This window comes from Pelodiscus sinensis, chromosome 16 (genome assembly GCF_052426305.1).
Source record: "Pelodiscus sinensis isolate ZL-2025 chromosome 16, ASM5242630v1, whole genome shotgun sequence".
NCBI classification, from domain to species: domain Eukaryota; kingdom Metazoa; phylum Chordata; order Testudines; family Trionychidae; genus Pelodiscus; species Pelodiscus sinensis.
Window position 1 is genome coordinate 36,858,727 of NC_143067.1, and position 20,201 is coordinate 36,878,927.

The 20,201-nt window shown below is 45.7% G+C and overlaps 2 long non-coding RNA genes across 2 annotated transcripts in view; one reads left to right on the forward strand and one right to left on the reverse strand.

Annotated features, from left to right (window-relative positions):
• Positions 1 to 20,201, forward strand: part of LOC149523524 (uncharacterized) — a 261,842-nt gene that overhangs the window by 126,817 nt on the left and 114,824 nt on the right. The gene's annotated exons all lie outside the window — the stretch shown is intronic.
• On the reverse strand, positions 15,638 to 18,805 carry LOC142818657 (uncharacterized). Its single transcript, XR_016346922.1, has 3 exons — positions 18,627 to 18,805; positions 16,389 to 16,541; positions 15,638 to 15,887 (listed from the first exon to the last, which is right to left on the reverse strand). It is a non-coding gene; the product is annotated as an uncharacterized LOC142818657 (long non-coding RNA).

Here is a 20,201-nt window from a genome sequence, read left to right on the forward strand (position 1 = left end):
CTATTTCCAAGTGGTCCAGCTATATTTACCTCTTGGACCAGATCCCGTGCTCCACTTAGGACGCTGTCATTGAAGTCCTGCATTTCAATCTCTTTCCTAGCAGCCTAAATTTGGCCTCCTGGCCTCTCTTCTCTCCTTCCTTATTTCATTGGTACCTACATGCACCAGGGCCTCTGGCTTCTCTCCAGCACTACACAAAAGACTATCTAGATGTCTCCAGAGATCTGCAACCTTCGTCCCAGGCAGCAGTGCGAGCGAGCCCTGTTTGGAAATGTTCGTACTTTGTTCGTGACATGTATAAGGAATATATTAACAGCAGAGCACAACGTTGGCTGTCAGAGAATGGTAGGGTTGTCAGGTGTCCAATATTTGCGGCTTCTGTCCAGTAAAAAAAAAAACAGAAAATACAAACAATTTACATGTCTTTCACACTTTTTCCCTGCCTGGTGAGGGTGTGTGGGGGGGGGGGAGGGGGAAGCGTGCTGTGACTCCTTTTTTTTTCCCCCCAACAACTTTGGTTCCTGTTTTTTGGTTTTTGCTCAACCGATTTTTCTTCCTGCCATGTCCAGTATAAACTGCTTGGCAACCCTAGAGAATGAACTATGGGATAAGTGGGCTATAAGCTTCTAAGAGCTAAAAGTGTTTTTTTAAAAAAAACACCCCCATTTGATGCAGACTTTTCCACCGCAAAAATGAATGGGTGGGACAAGGGATAAAATGTTCAAAGTGACTAGGAAGCCTACATCTCATTGAAAATCAATGGCCACTAGACTACTGAATGCCTAAGGGTCAGATTTCCAAATACAGGCATATAGAGATGCATACCTAATGCAGTAGCCTGCCTTAGCTGCCTAACATGCTAAAGTGCTTTTGCAAATCACGCTGGGTACTGAGCTGCGTCTTTAGGTGCCTAAATACGTTTGAACATCTGGTCCTCAGCCACTTCCAAAATGCGATTTTAGGTTTGTTAATCACATAGGGCCATTTGAAAATTTTACCCTGGGTCTTCAGCTGGCATAAATTGGCAATGATCCGTTAACCTAAGCAGAGCTGGGCCAATTTTCTCCAGCTGAGGATCTGACTTAGTACGAAGGAAGAAGCTGTCTTTGTCAGAGATGGCTTAGTAGAATGCAGAGAGGGGTAAATGCTTTCAACAACTGGGATGTTTTACTCCAGCCTTTTTCAGTGTACGGTAATGAATCTTTAAAAAGGTGCTTTCAACAATGCTATAGTAATTTTTCTTTCCTTTGCTTAGAGTAGCTACAACTTAGTCTCCATGGGGCTTGATGCTGGAGGAGATAGATTTCCAGTAATAACGATGTCTGGAAAGAACGGAAGGGGACTTCCTTTGGGATATGAGGCTGCTGAGAAGAACGTTTCAGAAAGTCTCTATAGAAAACCATAGTACGGTACTTAAGAAAAGATGACGGGGGATCTCCTTGCAATCTCAGTGCTTGACAGACACATGACTGGATATTTCTGTGAACTATTTCCTATTGCAATCTGTTATAAGAAGGATGTGCTGTTATGACGAAGAATTTTATATCTAATGCAGCCTTGAGGATTTCTCCCCACCCACATCTGTATTTTCTAAGGATAACAATAAGCTGAATAATATATTGGGACAGAGAAAATGGTGATTGTAGCCCTGTTAAAAGGACACATCCCTTCACCTCTGTATGTAATTGAGTAGTCAGTTTAAACATTGGTTTGAAAAAACTGAATAAAATGCAGAAGGAGCGAGGATTCAGGCATGTTGGTAACTCTGCTGACAGTGCTCCCTGCTCTGTCCCCAAATTAAGGGAAGGAAGTAAGACCTCTAGAAATGCGCAATCAGAGTAAATAGACTGTGGCTGTATTTTCTCTGTGGCTGTTCCTTTTTAATTAGCCTGCAGGCTTCTTAATCACCAGACTGAAATGGAACCAGTCAGTGAAAATGTTCCGTCCTTTTGGATGTCGGGAACCCTGCCTTAAGGCACCTTTACGTGGACACATTCAGCTTGGCCAGAGTTTCACTGCTCTAAGTTATGGATGAAGAAGCAAACATGCTTTAAATCTCATGTGGTCCTTTAGCACTTTACTGACTTAACTGGGGCAGGAAAGGAGGAAGGGGACAGAGATGGTAACATTTTCCTATCCTATCGCCATACAATATATTTCTTGGGTACTGTTTAGTGTCATAATCACTGTGCTTCTCCCCAGCTCCACACACCTGTTTTGGCTTTGATTTCCTAAAGCAATGGATAACTTGAGATGCTTCATTCCAGGTGCTCGGTGTGTCCTGGGTCTGAAAGGGCCCAGGTTTTCAGTGTGTGGGTGCACAGCACATTCTGAAAATCAGGCCTACATCAGGTTTCTCAAGTTGGACACCCAAAGCTGCCAGTCACTTTTAAAGATCTTGGCTATCCACCTTTTGTTATCAAGGAGAGTTTCTTATCTCCCTTATCCGCTGTTGTTCAATCCCTTCTCCCCAACTCACTATTCCCTGATCTCGGCTTTATGGAATGTGTCAGGAGTACAGTGGATTTACTGTAAAGTGGCTGAAAAGATTTGGAGACTTGGGCTCTCTTGGGCAGGTGTGACTTGTAGCGGGAGCACAGAAGGTAGAAATTTACTGTGCAGCATGAATTACACCCTTCTATATCAATTCCTACTTTCCTTCCATGTGAGCTGAGAAGCAGAGGGCAGGGGACTGGACTTGATGATCTCAAGCGGTCCCTTCCAGTTCTAGTGTTCTAAGACTCTCTGACTATTGAAAACACTAAGGGTGCATCTAGACTGGCAAGATTTTGTGCAAAAGTGGCTGCTTTTGCGCAAAAACTTGCCGCCTGTCTACACAGGCGGTGAGAATTTGCGCAAGAACACTAACGTTCTAATGTATGAAATCAGTGGTTCTTGCACAGTTACTTTGATGCTCCAGCTCAGGGATAAGCCCTCTTGTGTAAGTATTCTTGTGCAAGAGGCCAGTGTAGACAGGCAAGTTAATTTCTTGCGCAAGAAAGCCCGATTGCTAAAATGGCCATCGGAGCTTTCTTGCACAAGAGAGCATCTACACTGGGGCTGCATCTACACTGGCATGATTTTGCACAAATACTTTTAACAGAAAAGTTTTTCCATTTAAAGTATTTGCACAAAAGAGCGTCTACACTGGCATGGCGTGTGCCAGTGTAGACGCTCTTTTGCGCAAATACTTTTAATAGAAAAACTTTTCCGTTAAAAGTATTTGGGCAAAATCATGCCAGTGTAGATGCAGCCTAATCGTGTTTGTATCTTGATGTATGTTTGGCCCATGAGCAAGGCTTTGAAACAGGTGAGCAGTCCTGTTTGTGTCCATGGGATTACTTATTGCTCAAAGTTAGGCGTATGATTAAGCCCATGGGCAGCAGGTTGTTACCCGGAGAGCTGGGGTAAACAATTGCTGTGCTATGGGCTATGCAATTTAATTAAAGCCTAAGGTGCCCTCCCACAGAAGCCAGATTCGGCCTGGTATCCTGTATCTAATCACCAGGGAAACAGCTTAGAAATCACCAAACAACAAGAATTTAGGGCCAAACCATGTATTTTAAATGTAAGACTAAACATTAGCAAACAGCATACAACTCAGTAACAGTCCCACCCTAACCCTGGAAAAGAAGAAGATAGAAGAGTCCCACACACACAAGGGTATACATTACATTCAACGCGGCGATTGATGTTCGATGTCCGTGACCTTCAACCTCGCGGCTAGTGAAAAGCCTTAAGGGAGGACAAACGGAGCGATCCCTCGATGGATGCTTCTCGCCTCCTGCGAGCTGATGCTTGGTGGGCACCGGATCCTCTCCGAGTATCCATAAGCGAGACAGTCCCAAAGTCTTAGTGGGAGCGGAAAAGGTTTCCCTTATTCCAGTTAAAGTCACTAGCAGTGGGTAGTCTTGTCAGACTGCAGGCTGGAACCTTGGCCTCCTCCAGGAAGACGATGACGCAGGGCAATGATGATTACAGATTCACACACAGGACATGAAGGGGGCCAAAGAACACGAATGCTCCTTGACAAGGGTATATAAACACCTCATGGCGGGAAAACCATGAAGAGAGTGGGGTGCAGAGAACTAGAGCTGGGTGCATAAGACTTGGGTGCCGTGTGCAAAGAATGGGTGCGCACGCAGGCAATTGGGCGGTGTGCACAGCCTTTGGTGCTGAGTGCACAGGTTTAGTGCTGGGTGCACAGCCTTTCTTTACCTGTTTTTGGCGGGAAAAACTGCTCTGAGGGAAAAAGAACCCCTCAGATTCCATTTTGTATTATGCCCAGGCAACAGTTCCCCTCCTTGACGGTGTTACGGTGTGAGGGAACTGAACATGTTACACCGTCACTCTAACATTTACAGTTACAACTTACATTATATAACTAAATACAAAATGAGTGTCCTTTATGGTAACACTATCTACATATTGTATCATTATTGACAATATTAAGCTGTCCCTCTTTCTAATACAAAAGTATTCCTAACCTTATGATTAGCCATCTTACATACAACCATAGTCAGTACAATCACATATACTAAAATACAAAAATGTAACACAAAACTGACAATCATGGGGTAACTAAGAAAAGGTGACATTTCACTAAAAGATGAAAATACATCCCACCAATAGCGTACAGGTACTTCGTTATTTGCATTTACATTTACACTTATTTTTGTCTTTACATTCTTTCTGACTTCACTTATTTTATCGACAGCGTGGTGTATAATTATCCCAGTTCTATTCCCTAAATCGTTTATTTCTTTTACCAGACCAATAAGCTCAGGGTGGTGGAACAAAGATTTCATAGCATTTAAGTTAGGACCAACTGATACAGGTTCGATAATTCTTATCATCTGCAAACTAACAGTATATTGCTCTTCTGATGGTTTGGACAAGATCACCTTTACGTCACATCCTTGTATGTGAAACACCTTGCATAAGCATAAGTTAGAGGTACCCGGATTCACTACCTTATAATAGGTATTTACTGTAAAATGGGGGCACAAACTTCGAATACATATTCAGCCATCTGCTATCTGAACCACAACAGAATGGTTGTTGTCATTATTAGAGGGATGCAAATCATAGTGACACTTCCCAAAATCGGGATTAAAACAGATGTGGTCATACTCCCATAATCCGGTAGTGCACGTATATCCAAGTCCGACCTGCTCCACACATGCCTGGAGGTTTACAGTTCTCACGGTAGAATCCTCTTCCTTTATATGTGCCCACATTCTATCTGGCAACGGAAGCAGCAAAGAATGATTTACAAACATTCCAATAGGTACAATAGGGTATATGTATTCTTTAAGCACCTCCCTCATCATAAGGATGGACATTTGAAGTTGTTCTTCTTTTAAATCATATTTGGTGTGGATTACTGACCACCACTCTGGATTACTTCTTTCAAATTCATTTAAATAAGGCTGAAGCAGTTTTGAGATTTCAACAGGTACTTTCCTACTGGTGCTATCACGCAGAATGTCTTTAGCGATATCTATTAGTATTGCTTGAGCTTGGATACAAGCTAGAGCAAGTGACACGTTACTCTGTATATTTTCCATGATCTGTAAGAGCTGTAAATTATCTGCTTCTTGGATGGCAACCCATAATGGTAACAGTTTGGTAACATTCAACTGTAGCTTATCCACAGCTAACAAGGCATCTTGTATGGGATGTGTTAAATCTACATAATTGTTTGCCAGCGCAGCCAATTGTTGGGCTATACGAATTTGACCTATAGCATTTATCGCTCCTATACCTGCTCCTGCTCCTCCTATTAATTTTGCTATTAAATCTCTTTTTGGCCGTTTTGTTATAATTTCAGGCTCCATGATTCTCAACCATCTATTCCATCCATTCAACATAGGGATAACGTAGGATTGACAATTTGGGTTAATCTTGCTGGTGGAAATATGCATGGGCATAGTCACTATTTTCACAGAATATTTTGGTTCTATCATCATTACTTTAGCAACATCTTTCTTGATTACATATGGGCCTATATTAGACAGGGTAGGTGCATGAGCTACCGTGATTTTTAGTTGGTATACCACTTCATACGGTCCTCTAACAGTCCAGGTGCCTGAGGTTTCTGTTTTTACTTCTACGTCACCATGGCATCCATAGCCGACCATATTCTTCCTGTTTTCCCACCTACAATACATCGACTCATGGTGAGTGCTAGATTGGGCTGTTTGTCCATGCATCCCGCAATGAATTTGGCGAGTTATCTTCTGACCATGAGGACTATATATGACTACTGGCACCTTTTCCACGCCTGCTGCCATATGGACTATTTGAACAGAAATATTCATAGATCCTGGCTTGACAACTGTGGGACTTAATATGTCCATAAACACACATTTGGTTTGGTCCCATTTGCTGATGAGTGGTATACAGTTGACAAGGCACCTTATTGGTCGTTTTTCAGTACATCCTACTTGCTCTATGTCTATTCCCCAGTCACATTTTCCATGAGGGTTGAGACCCATATCAAACCAATTGAGAGTTCTTATGATGACCTTTTTAGATTGTTTGGGAGCTGCAAAGGTTAACTCTGGGTATCCGGATCTTTCATCCATGACCTTGAAGTAACATTTTCCTTGTGCCATAAATGCATACAAGATTAAGTCTTGTGATTTGAATTGTTCTAGATGTGTTATCTTCTGTCTCCTAGTGATTATGGACGAAGTCTTTGGGATGTTCCACTCACTCAATGGCTTATCGATAGCTGTACATCTCCAGTAGTCATTTTCCAGAAATAGTAGACCCCATGACGTCTGGATATAATATATAATCAAAAGTATAACAGTGTCCATATTGTTCTGTAAGGAAAGAAAAAGAACAAGCATTAGCTAACTGACTCCAGGGACTTTCTTCACAGGAACATTAGGAGGATCCTGTCGATGTCTAGGTTTCCACTTTTTTAACTGGGAACTGTGGAACCATTTCTTTAATTTCCGCTTTCCTGCCACTATCTCAATTTGGTATACAGTAGGTCCTGCTTTACCAATAATGAAACATGGGCCTAACCATCTTGGGCTGAGAGGCTGTTGCTTTTCACTAATATACCTATACAATACTTGGTCTCCTATCTCCCATTCTTGCGTACACAGTTGATTTCCTAATCGCTGGTCCATTTTTTTCATATTTTTCCTTAAGTTCAATGCTACGTCATATTGTATGGACGATATGGCTGTAAGGATTCTCTGGATATAGTTGTCGGTCATCATTCTGGGCTGAAACTCATCTGGTGGCACCCCTCCTTGTATCCACCATAGTTCTGGTGTCTGCATAGATCTTCCTAGTAATGCCTCATGAGGTGAATAACCATTTGCACTTATGGTAGAGCGGATGGCCATTAGTATCAGTGGAATATTTTCGTCCCATCTCTTCCCCGACGAGTCAATCACCTTCCTTAGTGCCGTTTTTAGCGTCTGGTTTGATCTCTCGACCAACCCTGATGATTGAGGGTGTCCGGCTATGTGGAATCGTTGTTTGATCCCTAAGGCTATGCATAGTTGTTCTACAACGTCACTGGTGAAATGAGTGCCCTGGTCGCTATCTATTTCATGGGGCAGCCCAAATCTGGCAAATACCTCATTTAATAACACTCTGGCAGTGGTTTTTGCCGTGCAATTCTGCATAGGTATCACCTCGATCCATTTAGTAAATGGATCTACTATTACCAAGCAGTATGAATTTCCTTTTGCTGTTTTAGGCAGAGGACCAATAAAATCAATTTGTAACCGATACCAGGGTCCATGGATCGGTTGATGACTAATTGGCTTACAATGGCGGTCCATTTTTGGATTGTTTTTTGCACAAGTTAAACAATTCTGAATAAAATGCTCTGTGTCAGATTGCATATTAGGCCACCAAGCTACTGTGGGTAATCGGTCTATGGTCTTTTCACACCCGAAGTGTCCTTGGTTATGGGAGAGAGCAATCAGCTCTTGCCTAAGGATGGTTGGTAACACTACTGTTGGAATATCATCTGTCTCTTCTTTTTTAGTCATTATTACCCCACCAGGATGGACAAAAATTCGACGATCTTTATATTTTCCCTCTTTTGCTAGAGTGGTTACTTCTCTATCCATTGTTTGCATTTTCACTAAATTCACGGTGACACCTGCATCTGGATAGTCATTAGGTGGTTTGATTTCGTGAGCCACTTCTTTTCCTGTCATTTCCCAGGCTTGATCTATAGGCAATGAAGCGGCGGTCTTTGCTAACTGATCCACCTCATTGTTAAGTTTAGATATCTCCGCCTGGTTTTTACGGTGTGCTTTCACTTTAAATAGGTAAGTCTTCCCTGTACGCATCTTGGCTAAGTTCCATACATAGCTAAGCAGAGATGCATAGGCTACAGGCTTGCTGTTAGTTGTACACATCCCTCTCTCTTTCCAGATGGTCATCCAATCTACTAGCGCTCTTAGAACCCACTCTGAATCAGTACATACTGTAACATCCACGTCAGGATTGCTGTTTTCTAAAGCTAATATCACGGCTACAATTTCTGCCGCCTGAGCAGACATGGTTCTAATGGGCTTCAAAATCTCTTTTCTGGATTGGACATGTAGAGCTGCAGCTCCAGTTACTAACTTTCCGTCTCTCCGATGACAACTCCCGTCCACCACCCATATATGGTCTGGGGTAATCTTCCGGACGAGATCATAACTTTCTATTAGAGAAAAAGGGGACATCACTTCTGGAGGCCGAATATCTGGGATAGGGCATTCATGTTCTTCTTGTTCTGAACTCTTTACTGGTTGGCACAATATTGCAGGGATGACACTCGGCATGTTAGTATGTTCAACCACAATCTGATGACTCATTAGTGTCAAGGTCCATTGGGCAAGCGAGGGTGGCTCACTCGACCGTTATTCGCACACCCAGAAATAATGTACCTCACCGGGGAATGACCTGTCTTTAAAACAATAGGGGCCATCCCTATAAGATATTCCCAGTGGTTCAGGGACCAAACCAAGGTGAGCACCTCCTTCTCACAGGTGGAAAACCGTTGCTCAGTCTCTGACAATGTTCTGGAACCATAGGCCACAGGTCTAATGGAAGTTCCTTGTTTCTGCATAAGGACCGCTCCAATCCCATCTTTATTGGTGGACAACTGCATATAGAATTCTTTAGATGGATCAGGATAAGCCAGAGCTGGAGCTTCCATCAAAGCCTGTTTCAACTGTTTGAATGCCTCTTGGTGAACTGAGGTCCATTGCCATGGTTGATTCCGTTTAAGCAATACATATAGGGGCTTTGCTTTGGCTCCAAAGTTTTCAATAAAGTCTCTACTGAATCCAAGGAGCCCTAAAAACATTCGCAATGAATGGACGTCCGTTGGTGCGGGAAGACTAGCTATCATCTTGACCCTCTCATGGTCTGGCTTCCTTCCTTTTTCTCCTAACTCCACCCCAGGTACGTAACCTTTTGTTGGACCAACTGTGCCTTGGACAGATTGATCAAGAATCCTGCTTCCTTTAAGAGTTTCAACATCTCTTCTAGTACTTCCAGATGTTTCTCACGATTGGCAGTCATAATTAAAATGTCATCTACATAACTCACAATGTGCTCTGCAAATGTACTGTTCTTCCATAAACTTGACACGACTTTATGACAAATAGTGGGTGCGTTGTGAAAACCTTGAGGCACCCTTGTAAATGCATACTGCTGATCCTGGTAAGTAAAGGTGAATTTGTACCATGATTCTGGAGTCATTGGGATCAAAAAGAAAGCGTTAGAAATATCAATAACTGAAAACCACTTTGCTCCACTTGCAATTTGCGCTATTATTTCGGGGTATTTTGCCACTACAGGAGTCAATCTCGGTGTTACTTTATTCAGTTCTCTAAAGTCAACAGTCAATCTCCACGATTTCCCATCGGCTTTCCACACCGGCCAAATGGGAGAGTTGCAAGGGCTTTCATATTTCACTATAATCCCTTGGGCCAACAAGGCCTGAATGGTGTCTTTTATTCCTTCATTTGCTTCTTTAGGAAATTTGTATTGGCGCACTGGCCTAGGGTCTGGTCCAGATACCTTGACTGATGTTTTCACTTTCCTGCAACTTAATTTGTGTGGCGCAAATACCTCTTGATGTTGTTTAACAATAGCTTGTATAGATGGTTCCCAGGTGGGCATTGATAAACTGTGGCACGCTTTTATCACTCCTAATCGATGGGTAGGATATATTGTTGTTCCCACATCATTGCTTTCACTGGTTCTGTACATACAATGATTGGGTAAATCCACAACTAGTCCAAATTTTTGTATTAAATCCATGCCCATGATTCCCATGCAGTCCAGTTCTTGTATTCCAATAGCGTTGGTGGTTTGTAATGGTCCCAGTTGACAACCAACTCCAGTAATGAATGGCACCAAGGAAGTCTTGCCGTTATAGGATTGTAACGTCCGGATGTAATCCACTGGTACATTCTTCAGGTTAGGTAGTTGCTTGGTGCATATGAGACTGGTGGAAGCCCCTGTATCCACCAATGCTCGTTGTTGAAAACACCCAAACTTCCCCTTGTAGATGATATCTACTGTTGGTCTTCCATAGAGATCAAATGTAATTGGAATAATCCGTTCCATTCTATGGGGCTGGGAAGCTTGGCACCTTCAATGTTGAACTTCCTGGTTCCCACGGTCCGGGTTCCCACAGTTCAGGTTCCCACGCTCTTCAAGATGGCTGCCTCCTTGTACATCCCAAGATGGCGTTTCCGTACAGCAAGATGGCGTAGTATATCCCGTAACAGCCGCACAAGATGATATCTCATTATTTGCCTTCGCATCTACTTTGGTCTTCCCTTCCCAGTATACAAGCTCATTAAAGATGGAATCAGTATTTAGGGCTTTGATCTTATCCCAAGGTAAATATTTTGAAAGCCTCTGTGCTAAAACTTTCCTGGTTACAGAAATTTCATCTTTTTTTTCCCCACAACACACGAGATGGTTTCTCAAAATTCCTTTTCTCTTGCTTTTCAGATGAACCCCTTCCCTGCAGGGCAGATACCTTTTTAACTTCTGCTCCTGCTAACTGCTGCAAGTTATAAGTTTCTCTTATCTGATCTTCTAAGAGAGACAGCGGGGCGTTGGTATGATCATATGCTCCCAATGCCAGTTTTAAACTAGGGAGTAGACCTTGATAACACATCCGTCGAAATTGAGGAGTGTCACACAAGACGCCACCCCCTGACCACTCTGTGGGTTAGATAACCAAAATAAGGTCCTTTTCCGTATAATATAAGAATCAGGTTTCTCTCCTATCTTTTGGGTGTCTGAATAAGCTTTTCCTATCAAATCCTCTTGAGGGAAATAAACTTTGTAGACAGCTGTGAACAATTCTTTAGGTTCTATATTAGGATTACCAATCACTTTGTAAGGCAAAGCCAAATAGTCTTCAACTGGCATGCATTCTTTTAACAAAACAACAATGTCCTCTGGGCTCAGATTCGGGGTAGCACACACTCTGGCAATCCAGTCTACTACCTTTTCCCTGTTACATGGCCCTATAGTCCTTCCCAAAGCGCGAGCTTGTTCTGGAGTTAACACTCGCTGTTCCTGTTTTATAACAGGGCTTGGTTGTCCAGGATACTGCACCCTAGTTGTGGTGATAGGAGCCATAATCCTTACAGTCCTCCCCTCCTTGATACTGTGGAGGGGAAGCAATCCACCTGATGGTATTTAGGTTGGATTGCTGCTACCACTCCTTTAGCCATCCCTAACTGTTGTTTTAACTTAGCAACCTCCATCTGGCACTGTGAGTGGTCCCCAGCAACCTTGGAGCTACCAGCCTCCTTTAGAAGCTGTCTAATAACTGCTTGGTTATCTGTAAGCTGTTCATTCTGCTCTAGTATGGTTCTTTCCAATTTACTTTTCTTTTCTTCCAATTCCATCAATTTACTTTCCAAACTAGAATTTTTAACTGTTAAACCTTGAACTTGGGAGTCTTTAACCTCTAATTCTGATACCTTCTTTGCTAATGCATTCTCTACCTCTACTAGATGATTTTCCTTTTCATTATATCTGGCTTTTAGCTCTTTAAGCTGTGAAGCAAGCTCTTTGCTTGTCATTGCTAGCCCATACAGCAGTGCCCGCTTTTGGTGTTTACGTTTAGGCTGAGGTTTTGCTCCCATATACTTCTCCCATAGGTTAGTAAACTTTTCCAATGAATCTTCCCCTTTAAAGGACCCATCCACCCAGGGATTAGCTCCCTTTCCATAACTATTTACAGCATATTCAACAGACAATTTATTGTACGCCGGTTTCCATCCCTCGGTGCCGAAGAGCTGCGGTGCTGCCATTGCTGTAAAAGGCTGCTTACCCAGCCTCCACTAAAGAAAACTAAGGCACCTGGTTATAGAAAGGCTTGACTGCTCAAAGCCTGCCGGAGGTGTCTTGCTAGAAAACCGGTACACAAAAACACCCAACAATAAATGCTACAATGACAGAAGAGTAGTTATATTGCTTCGCCCGAAAAGTGGCAAGCGGCGAAGGGGTTTAAAACCCGGAAGTAGGTCCGCGGCCTACTCCAACCAACTGCTCCCGAGGATTGGGCCTAGCCCTTGGCCAGCCAGGCTGGGAGCCTGCTGCCGTATGGTGAATCGGGTTCCAGAGGGGCGTCCCCACTCTGCTACTCCCGATATCACTCTCTGACAGAAGAAAAAGGGATAGGGGCCCGGGGAAGATGCCCACCCTGAGTCACTGGACCGTATCTCGTTGCTCACTGTTGCTGATGTTTGTCTCTGGCTCCACTCCTATAAGTAGGAGTGGGCCTAGGGCCTGGCGGAAACCAAAGCTGTTTCTCACCAGGTCCTGCCACGGTCGCCAAACTGTTACCCGGAGAGCTGGGGTAAACAATTGCTGTGCTATGGGCTATGCAATTTAATTAAAGCCTAAGGTGCCCTCCCACAGAAGCCAGATTCGGCCTGGTATCCTGTATCCTGTACGCTTGGTGGGCACCGGATCCTGTCCGAGTATCCGTAAGCGAGACAGTCCCAAAGTCTTAGTGGGAGTAGAAAAGGTTTCCCTTATTCCAGTTAAAGTCACTAGCAGTGGGTAGTCTTGTCAGACTGCAGGCTGGAACCTTGGCCTCCTCTGGGTAGACGATGATGCAGGGCAATGATGATTACAGATTCACACACGGGACATGAAGGGGGCCAAAGAACACGAATGCTCCTTGACAAGGGTATATAAACACCTCATGGCGGGAAAACCATGAAGAGAGCGGGGTGCAGAGAACTAGAGCTGGGTGCATAAGACTTGTGTGCCGTGTGCAAAGAATGGGTGCGCACGCAGGCAATTGGGCGGTTTGCACAGCCTTTGGTGCTGAGTGCACAGGTTTAGTGCTGGGTGCACAACCTTTCTTTACCTGTTTTTGGCGGGAAAAACTGCTCTGAGGGAAAAAGAACCCCTCAGACTCCATTTTGTATTATGCCCAGGCAACAAGGTAATGTAGGCAAGGCAAGGCATTGCCTTCCCAAAACGGCTTACATGGCCCAGCTGCCCACGAGGGGCTGGGGCCAAGATGAACAATTCCCCGGTGGCTGGGGACCACTGGGACCACGCTGTGTGAAAACCCAGCAGCCAGAGAAAGTCTGGGGCCACGAGGTGCAGCAGCCCCGGCTCTCAGCTGGGGTTGGGTGGGGCTTGGCTGGGAGACTGTTGAAGGGGCAGAGCTTTGGACTGAAGGGGCAAGTCTTCCCAGCTTGCCTTCCCTAGCTGGGCCATCAACCACCACCCATGTTTAAACCCTCAGCTGAATGGCATCTCTGGATAGTAGCTCTGGCAGTGCACATGTTAACGGAAGAATAAGCCCTGCAGCAACCATAATCGACAACACCGAGCACCCAATGTTCGGCCTGGGCCATGTCTCTGAATTTGATCCTGTGCAGTAAAGCCTCAGCCGGTGTTAATCAGCGCTGCCGTGCATCGAATCCCAGCAATCTGCAGCAGGGAAGGATGAGCACCAGAGCAGAACATTGGGAACGTGCTTACACCAGTATTGGCAGACACATGGATTCTTTTTTTCTCAAAAGCAGCAAAATTGAGAGCGGTCAAAAATCAGCCGTCACGGTCAGCGGTTGCTATGAATTCCATTGGCTAATGTAAGTAACGAGCAGGGTGGCCGCCAAAGAAAGAAGCCAGCAGGGTGGCCAATCATGAACAAGCCAGCAAAACCAAACTTCTCTGTTTCGTTCTGGGGTGTCTGTATGCGCATCATGGCTGTGATGCCAACAGGCGAGAGCTGCAAGTGCCAGCAGCCACGTTGGCAGGAGCTCTCCAGCACAGGGTAATCCCCACAGGGTCGTACGTGGGTGTAATTTGTCGCTGAGCATGGCTTAGCCACACTCCTGGGTGATGTTATATCGAGGCAAGTGGCAGTGCAGATGTAGCTTCAGTCCCAAGACTAGGCAGGGGAACAGAGTGGATAGCTGGCTGGGATGGGACAGAGTTTGCTCTGAGGTAAGGAGGATGGATGCAGAAACATCTTGGCTGTGTCTACACTGGCCTCTTATTCCGGAAAATCAGCCACTTTTCCAGAATAACTTGCCAGCTGTCTACACTGGCCCCTTGAATTTCCGGAAAAACACTGACGATCTAATGTAAAATCGTCAGTGTTTTTCCAGAAAAACTATGCTGCTCCCATTCGGGCAAAAGTCCTTTTCCGGAAAGCTGTTCCGGAAAAGGGCCAGTGTAGACAGCCCAAATTTCTTTTCCACAAAAAAGCCCCGATCGCGAAAATGGCGATCGGGGCTTTTTTGCGGAAAAGCGCGTCTACATTGGCATGGACGATTTTCCGCAAAAAGTGCTTTTCCGGAAAAGCATCCTGCCAATGTAGACACACTTTTTCCGAAAATGCTTATAACGGAAAAGTTTTCCGTTTTAAGCATTTCCGGAAAAGGGTGCCAGTGTAGACGTAACCCGTCTGTGTTACCAAATGCAGATTTCTGCAGCTACGTTGCAATCAGAGGCACATGCCAGTGGAGGGCTGACTGGGGAGGAGTGGGGGGAGAGAATCGGCCAGTGGGGAGTGGGGCTGACCCGGGGGCACGCAGATCCTGGGGTGCTGCCCCTCCTGCACACGATCCCAGTGCAGCACAAGTGAGTCTGGCCCCGAGGATTCCATCCCACCTCGGCCCTGAGCCCCCCTTGCGTAGTTGCATACTGCCTGGCTGGTAGATACACTCACACTGTGTGAGCATGTCTACCAACCAGGCAGTTCGCAACTACGTACTGATACTCCTAATAACAAACTTACCTAATTAGAACATACCAGACATTTTATATGTCCGGTATTTTCTCAAGTTTTTTCCTGGACAAAACTCTCAAATACCGGACTGTCTGGTTCAAAACTGGACACCTGGCAACTCTGGCAGTGGCAGCTCCTGGGCCCTTTGAATCACCACCAGAGCTGAGTGCCCTCTAGACCTTTGCAGGGGGGGGAGGAGGGAAGCACAGTCTGGGTGGAACTTAGGGCCACCTGCCCCAACCCCGCCCTTTTTGCTTGATGCTTTCCCCCTCTGGGATCATAAAGCCAGGACCCCCTCACCCCCGCCTTGACCAAGTGCCATCTATGGAGGCATTTTTGCCTTACAAAAGTTCCCAGGAGCAGAGGGTGCCATAAGCTGAGCTTCACTTTCCCCCGGTGTGGAGAAATGGCGAGGTGCTCAGAACCCCCACTGCAGCTCTGGTAACCAGTAGTCAGCTGGATTCATCTTGCAACCAGACAGCGCACTCCGGTGGGGCAAGCAGACACAGTACACAACTGCACCGGTCCTTCTACGAACTGTGTCTTCACTCCCTCGCCCTCCGAGAAGTTGTGTGCCTGCCAGAGAACCGCTACTTGACTTCTCCTCTTCGACATTCTGTAAGTTGCAAATAAGGTTAATGGAATCAGATGCTCTCTCTCCGTCTCCTTTTTCCCTTTGCTTTCCAGTTCCGTCTGGCTCTCATGCACCTCTGAACTTTTCTTCCCTTCTGGTTCCTGATGTTTATTCTTTTTGACTTAGCATGACCAGATTTCCCATTATTAAAGGGACAGTTCTGTATTTAAGCCCTCCTACAGATGTCCCTCTTTTTAAAAAAAATGGGCCAATTGTCCCATTTTTTTCTATGACTAGAATTCAGATGGTACCAGGGGCAGCAGACTGAATCGGTTCAAAATCTCTCTGAGGCTCTTGCCTTCTAAACCGGGGCTACAAAATCACCAGTAGGGAAGGAGAAAACTCCAACAAAGTTCTTCCCAGGTGTTTGGCTGGTGGGTTTTGCCAAAATACTCCTGGTCTGACTGACCCTGTGTTTGGGGTTGGGAAGGAATTTTCAGTGGGTCAGATTTGAAGAAACGTTGGGTGGACAAGGTTGCCTACCTCTGCAGCATGGGGCGTGGGTCACTTGCTGGTTTCGTCTAGTGTAAATGATAGATTCTTCATAACTTGACATCTTTAAATCATAATTCGAGGACGTCAGTAACTCAGAGACTGGGGCCCTGTTATAGGAGTGGGGGGATGAGGTTCTGTGGCCTGCAATGTACAGAAAGTCAGATCAGATGATCACAATAGTTCCTTCTGCCCTTCAGGCCTTTGTGATGTCGCTGCCACACCCACTCCTCCCTTGTAAAGCTCTGAAACCTGGTCTCGGACATGCCTAGCAGTCAGATTAGTGGCAGACTGCTCAAGCTGTGAGTCTAAAAGGGCTTGTTTGGGGAGGTGGTGGTGGTCAGAACAGGGCTCTGCTGCTCTTTAGGTCTTTGGCACTCTCCTGGGACACTCTAGACCCGATGCAGAAGTTAACACATTATGGAGGAAGGAGGCAGGTCAGGATCACTGGACCAGTGGGCATGCTGTGCAGATGAGTCCACTCCCATCCCCGGGGCTGAGACATGGTGCTCAGCCCATGGTGTAGAATATCTGATACATTGATCACAGAGCTTGAGAAAGGGATTGTCGCAATTGGTCTGTGTCCCTCTAGAGTGGGATGGTGCTCAGTGTCTGGGATGGTCCCATCCTTTCTGAACTCCTGATTCATGAACAGCTCATCGGGATGGAGGCAGACCACTTACTCCTCGCTAACTTGAAAGCCCTTGGGCAGAAGAAGGGAGTGACTGGGAGGACACTTGCCCCACTCCTGGATCTCAGTGCAGGTAGGAGAGAAAAGCTGATTCCCTTCGGGTCTATCTGATTTTCTTGGAAGGAATATGACTCTTCTGTGAGCACCATCTCCTGAATCTCTCGGTGGGATCGGGGTATTTGAGGCTCTCCCTGCCAAACCCAGCCAGGGCCCTGACTTGAAGCTTTTTCTCCTTCCCGTCCCTGAAGGAGGAAGGGCCCAACAAAGCCCTGCCGTCCCCTGCCCAAGGATGTGCCACTGGGGTGTGGGAAAGGAGGACAGACAGAAAAATGCATTTCCAGCCTCTCTGTTTCGCAAGTGTGAAGGTAAAACTGCCCCTGCCCCTCCTGAGTATGCTTGCCCCCAAGATGTATGGGAGCCTGTCTGTGTCTGGGAACTCTGCCTTCAGGTACCCCAGCATGGCCAAGGTCAGACAAGATCTTGTGCAGGGCCATGGGTCACAGTTGGGAAAATGGGAAAACTTCTCCTCCTTACCAGTAGGCACCTGCTCACTTTGCCAGTCCGCATCAAGACTCAGAGCAGTGCAAGGGGTGAAAGGTCTCAGAAGATGACCCAAAGGAAGGCCCCAGTCACGGATCAGTCTCGGAGCACTATTCCAGCCCTGCCTCTGTGGGACGACCTCCCACAAAGCCATAAGGGGGGTGTCTGAGGCTGCCTCTGCCTTGCATTTCTGCCCTGCTTAGTTGATGTCAGGGTCTCTCTGTGAGGTCACCACCTTTCCCCAATAGGCTGAGATCCTGCAACAGGCCTTTGTGATGTCACTGCCACACCACCTCTCCCCTAGAAGGCGGATGTCCTGCCACTAGGGACTCATTGACTGATCGGAATACAGTGTTCGCCAATGAGCTACAGACCAACAATAGCTCCTAGTCATTATTCAGCAAGTGTTTGAGAAGAACGGGCACATTAGAGAGAATCAGGAACTGCACGGAGACAATAATTCCAGAAAAGCAACACAATCGATCAAATACACGATGGCTTGTGACTTATTTGTTTGGTCTTAAAATAGAGCACAAGGGACGGAGTCTTCTCTGTCAATAGCCACCTGCTCGGCCAATCAGCTTCGAGACTCTGAGAGCTGGGAGTAGAGGGGTCTCAGCAGAAGTCCAAACGGATGGCCCCAGTAATCACCAGAGGGGTTCAGTTTCCGAGCACTGTTCCAGCCCCACTTCTTTGTGAGGGCCTCCCACAGTGACAGCGAACCCCCCTGTCTCTTTCACACACATACACACTCCTTGGTGGAGGCAGGGAGGAATGGAAAAGGGGGAAAAGGAGCAAGAGAAGAAGAGTAGAAAGAGGACAGGAAGGAGGAAAAGTGAAACTTACAAGAACAAACCCCTAATGCCCTCAGTGATTTTATGGCACAAAGGGCTTGCCAGGAAATCAGATCATTTTACCTAGTGATTTCTATGCCTAGAATTCAGCAGGTACCAGATGGAGCAGAGAGAATGGGTTCAAAATCTCTCTGAGGCTCTTACCTTCTAAACAGGGACTACAAAATCAGCAGTAGGGAAGGAGAAATCTTGGACACGGATCTTCCTCATGCTCACGTGCATTAATCCTAATTCTCTCTCAGTCCCCCAGGAGAGACCTTGAAAAGGGGCCTTGCTTCTGCAAAGCCACAGAAGTCTCTGAGGTCGCCTCTGCTTTGCCCCTCTTTCCTGCCTGGCTAATGTCAGGGTCGCTCTGTGACATCATCACCTAACCACTGTCCTCCAATAGGCTGAGGTCCTGCAACAGGCCTTTGTGATGTCACTGCCACACCCACTCCATTGTAAAGCTGGTGTCCTGACTCTGGCCAGTCTCTTTGAATGTTTAAGTGGTTTCCCTGGGATCATTCCACTTCGTGACAGTGGAGTTTGGGGACCAAGATGCCCTAAACCCCTCTCAGTGGTTCATTAATTAGTAGACATTTGTAGACTTTAAGACAAAAGGGACCATTAGAACATTGAATCTGACCCCTACATATCCCAGCCGTCCTGTGTAGCATAGTAGCTAAGTTTTGATCCAAGCACGCACCACAAAGGCATCCAATCTTCATTGGAAGATATCGAGAAATGGAGAATCCACCACTTGCTTTGGGAGTTTGTTCCATTGGTGAATCATCCTCACTGGAAAATATTTGTGTCTTATTTCTAATAAGAATTTGTCTGTGTTCATTTTCTAGCCATTGGGCTTGTTCTACCTTTTCCTATGACATTAAACACTTAGACACGTCAATGAAGTCACCCCTCAGCCTTCTTTTGTCTAAGCTAGTCAGACTGGGCTCCTTTCGAAAGTGCACAAGAAGGCATTTTTCTTCAGCCTTCAAAACACTTGGCTCTTTGCTGCCCCATCTCCAATTTTTTAACGTCTTTTAAAAATGTGGCCCCTAAACCAGGCTGCTGTATCCAATCTCAGTCTCATGGATGTCGTGTCACTTCCCTGCCCTACTCACTCCTCTGCTCGGATGTCTAATGCAGGCTTTAGTTCACCACGGCATTGCCCTGAGAGGTCGAGCGGAGCGGCTTGCCCAGCATGACCCTAAATCCTTCTGAAAGTCTCTGCTTGCCTGGCTACAGTTCCCCTTTCCAAGGATATGGCCTGCATGATTTGGGGCTAGGGTACCCTCTTGCATTTGTCTCTGTGAAAACCTGTTTTGTTTGCATGGGTCCAGCTTCCCACGGGATCCAGGTCACTCTACATCACTACCCTGACCTCGGCCTCTTTACCTCTCTGCTCATAATTTGTCACTTGCGCCTGTTACCAGCAGGGATTTCATATTTCCATCCAGTTCATAGCTAAGAACTGTTTAAATGGTTTTTAAGAGCCTCTTTAGACTGAAGCAATACTAAGGCTCATTAGCAGTTTGGGCGTTTGAGGGGGAAGGGAAGAAAGAAACCACCAAAGAGATTTACATTATACCCCTTTTTAAGGTCAGACTTTGAAATGTATGCTCCGTTTTTATTCAGGCAAAACTTTAGCTTTTTGAGTCTGTGACAAGTTTTGGCTGCAAAATGAGTGAGAGTCAGGATTTGGCTACCCATGTGTTTTGTGATGTTGGAGACTGAAGA